This window comes from Neovison vison, chromosome 3, assembly GCF_020171115.1.
Source record: "Neovison vison isolate M4711 chromosome 3, ASM_NN_V1, whole genome shotgun sequence".
In the NCBI taxonomy this organism is placed as follows: Eukaryota; Metazoa; Chordata; class Mammalia; order Carnivora; family Mustelidae; genus Neogale; species Neogale vison.
The window spans coordinates 49,755,938-49,760,390 of record NC_058093.1 but is presented as its reverse complement, the minus strand read 5'-3'; the positions used below and the strand labels follow the sequence as shown (position 1 = coordinate 49,760,390).

The following is a 4,453-nucleotide window of genomic DNA, read 5'->3' as shown; positions in this document are numbered from 1 at the left end:
CCTGGGATCATGACCTGAGCTGAAGACAGATACTCAACTTCCCGAGCCACCCAGGTACCCCTCAAGTACTTTTATTTATTTATTTTTTTAAAAAAGATATTTATTTATTTATTTGACAGACAGAGATCACAAGTAGGCAGAGAGAGGGAGAGGAGGAAGCAGGCTCCCTGCAGAGCAGAGAGCCCGATTTGGGGCTCTATCCTGGGACCCTGGGATCATGACCTGAGCCGAAGGCAGAGGCTTTAACCCACTGAGCCACCCAGGTGCCCCCACTCCCAAGTACTTGAAATCCTGAAATGCAAACTGAGATAAAGAAAGACAGTTACTGGGGCGCCTGGGTGGTTCAGTGGGTTAAAGCCAAGCCTCTGCCTTCGGCTCAGGTCATGATCTCAGGGTCCTGGGATCGAGCCCCACATTGGGCTCTCTGCTCAGTAGGGACCCTGCTTCCTCCTCTCTCTCTGACTGCCTCTCTGCCTACTTATCTCTGTCTGTCAAATAAATAAACAAAATCTTTAAAGAAAAAAAAAAAGAAAGACAGTTACTGATGGTTTACATGTGTGTTGGAAAGCAGGATGGTACCACTGTTTTTTAAAGCTTTTAACTGCAGGAAAAAAGTATGTCCAATTTCTAACAAACATCTTTTTTTTTTTTTTAAATCCAGTATCACTGTAGCTTTTCCATATACATTAGGTGAATCATCTGTAGGCTGTGAAGATTGGTGTCACAAACTAACAGTCTGGGTTTCAATCCTAAAAGCTCAAGAGGAGCTAATGTCCTTCACAGGCTTCTCACATTTGGAATTTAGAAGCTTCCATTCAGAATGACTCAAGATAAATTCCCCACATTTGTCAAAACTTGTGGATATATAAAGAATTTTTTCTTCTGTCCAAAGACAGTTTTGTTCTCTCATAGTCAGTGGGTGGGGGAGTGCTAGTACTTCTTGTTGATAAAATATTTATAAGGCAATATTTTCAATGTTATACAATTGAGATGGTAAACACATTTATATGAAATTTAATGAGGCCAAGTGGGAATGTAGTTAAATATCTTCTTAGAAATCTTGGCAAGTTAAAAATGGAGATTAAGATTCTAAGTCATTTTAAAACAGGATTCAATAATTTGTTATCTTTCAACCCTTTCGTAATTGTAGTGGGGAGTCATACAAAAAGTATAAATATTAAGATTCCTTCTGCTGTTATTTGTTTGGCTTGTCAGTGTCTCTAGAGCTTCTTTTTCCTTTGTTCAGACCACACACTTGGCTAAATGTTATCATTTGCATTTTGATAATACACTGGGTTTGTTAGTGGCAGAAATATCTTTATAAATAAGTTAGAAGAAATTTTAAGATGTTTCATTTCTGTATGTAAACATCTATTGACACAAAGAGCCCCATGTCATCAACAGAACTTTCATACTACAGCAGAGTTTTGTAATATGCAGTAAGGAAGTGTTAGTAATTGCGCAGACAGTCCAAGGAGTCTTGGTCTAAGAAGACAATCCTCCATGGGCTGATGCCCTTCTAAGCAAATTCTATTAAGAACGGAGGTTTATTTTTTTATTTCCACATCATCCTCTACATTATAAGTGAAACCCATACCTTAAATATAAAATTGTCTGGTACAAGTTATTTTAAAAAGTTCACTTTGATTTTTGAAGCAAGAATGTATGATAGAGTTTCAGTCCTGCATTTAATTAATTAACTAATTAAAAAGATTTTATTCATTTATTTATTTTATATGGGGGGTGCTGGGGACAGAATGCACATGCGAGCCAGGGGGGAAGAGGAAGAGAGAATCCCAAGCAGACTCCGCACTGAGCATGGAGGCCCATGTGGCGCTCAGTCACATGACCCCTAGATCATGACCCTAGCCAAAATCAAGAGTCAGATACCCAACTCACTGAGCCACACAGGCACTCTAGTCCTGCATTTTAAGAGTTCCACCCACTTCCCACCTCTTAAGAAACTTCAGCTTCTGTCTGCCTGACCATTCCCAACGTGCTTAGGGGAGCTGGTTTCCCTGAGTGTGCCTAGGGTGCTCCGTGTTTGCCTGGCCATCCTCATAAGTTTCACAAAATCAGGTGCTTTATGGCAAAAAAAGCTTGATGTTTTCTCTCTGAGCAGCATTGGACAGTAGAATGCATACCTGACCAGTGCTGCTGTGTAGCATCTCTTGGGTCCTGCTGATGGAAAGACTTCCTTTTGGCTGGACTGATAAAAAATTCAGTATCCTGAGGACCCAGAGACTGCCACACTACACTTCCTTCCCCATTCTGACTTCTCAACCATCATTACGTACTGCCTGAAGTGTTGAAAAAGATTTATCTTCCCTCTTTGGCTGGAGGCACTCCCTTCCATTCCCATTGGATTTGAGAAGTTGGAAATAGGCATCAAACCCCACTTGTCCTTTTATTGTGTTGTGTAAGTCTGTTTTCCTGTGTAAAGGTAAAAAAGAACCTGTTCTTGGTCTTACCTGAGACCTAGAAAATTCATCTTAAATCAGGCTCATTCCTTCCGCCTGATATGGTCATTGTGATCTCATTCCATTCATTATCTTATTTCTCAGTCCTCTTCTTGATGGGTCAGTTCTCTTCCTTCTGATTTTTGTGGGTACATGACATCAGAAGTTACACAAATGATTACAAAATAGGTGGGAAAAAAGCAAAGCTCTCTTTTTTTTTTAATAGAACTTCCTTTTTAAGCCATTATTCTCACTTGGCAGTGGAAAATGATCTTGTCACCTTTATGTATTCTAGTCAACTGCATTATAAATGTTTCTTTTGTGTAAATGTTCAGTCAGATTTGCATATTATTATCTTAGCTGTTCTGAGCTCTGTCTCCCAGTCTTCTCTTTTTTCTATTATTGGTCCTGCTTCTGTTTCACTGGGCTCAAGGTTCTGTTAGCTGGCAGTGGTAAGAAGAGAGGGAGTTTGCTTATCTGGAGAGCATATGGTGTGGCAGCATACAGGCTGGTCCCCTCCCTTAGTCTCATTTCTTGCCCAGGTGCCAATGCAGTCCAGCTGTTGATGTCTGTAGTTGAATTTCTAGACATGGAGGATGCCCAGCATTGGCTCTTCTCTTTGTCATGGTAGATGATCTTCTGTGTCCAACTGGTACCATTTATAGCAAAATGAAGGGGATCCTGTAGAGGCAGCATTGCCCCCCCCACCCTTTTCAAGTTTTTGCTAGCGTGGTTCTCTTCATTCTTTTTTTTTTTTTTTTTTAATAGAAGTATGACTTTATTTTCTTGTTTCACAAATAGATTTGGCTGAATTGGTTACTTTTTGGCGATTAGTCAAGGAGACAAAATCCCATATCCTTGTCCAACTCCTCTAACTCTTCCCTTGTTTCAACCTTGGCTGGGGCTGTGGCAGGAGCAGGTGCAGCAGTGGTGGCCGTGACCACAGGGGCATCAGCCACAAAGGCAGAAGGATCAGCCGAGAAGGCCTGAACCTTTGCAGTGGGAAGGGGTCATCGGCCTCTGCAGACAAAACCAGGACCCACTTGTATCCATTAATGATAGAAAGGGGCACTGATGCCACAGCTGAGTAGCCTGTCTGCAGACATACACTGACAACATAGTGGACACCGTCTAGGAAGTGAGAATGCAGTTTCCTCAGCGTTGTCAGGCACTTCAGGGTGTTTGCCATTGTCAAACACGAGCTGGATGAGCAGCTCACAGGAGAAGGGGGGAGATGTTCAGCATGTTCAGCAGTGTGGTTTGTGGGCTCCCACTTTGTCTCCAGTCTTAATCAGCTGCTTATCAGTCATGATTTCACTGGTGTCCTTGAAGACTTTCGTGGTGATGCCTAGAGCCTGGAAGATGGAAGACTTCTTGGGCCCCAGACCAGTGTTCTGGGCTGGCATGGTGACTTCACAGAGGGCTATGGCACCAGCTCGCACCTTGCTGGCCAGCAGCATGTCCCTGATCTCAGTGAGGTCCTCCTTGGTGGGCACAAAGCGCATATTCCCCCGGATGTGAGGCAACCGTTTCTCCAGAGCTAGTTGTTCTCTAGATGCCTTTGGAGGGGGCTTGTGCATCACGGTGTTCTTGCCCATCAGCACAACAGCCTTCCCCGGAGGGACATGAGAATATGCCACATCTGCTTGGAACCTACATTGTGTGCTTCCACAGTGAAGCATTTTGGATAATCATCCAAAAGTTGGATGATCTTAAGGAATTAGTGGACTTCCATCCTGCCTTGTCTTCCCTGAGCATCAAGGTGGTGTGTCAGGAGTTGTCACATAGGGATGAAAGACAATGTTATTCTCACAAGGGTGCCTGGGGAGACCTCCTCATTCTTTTGGCTGGCCTCTTTTGGGGCTGAATCGTCTTACCAGATACTTTCAAGTGCCTATTCTAAGTTCACAAAAGACCTGGAAAATCCCCACTCCCTCAGACTTCCTGTTTAGGAAACCAGAGGTGATGGTTACTTGTTCCTTCTCCTCTCTGCT

General features: G+C 43.0%; 1 pseudogene; it reads right to left on the bottom strand.

The window, feature by feature from the left end:
• Positions 1-3,289: 3,289 nt before the first annotated feature.
• LOC122901808 lies at positions 3,290-4,217 on the bottom strand (annotated as a pseudogene).
• Positions 4,218-4,453: the final 236 nt, after the last annotated feature.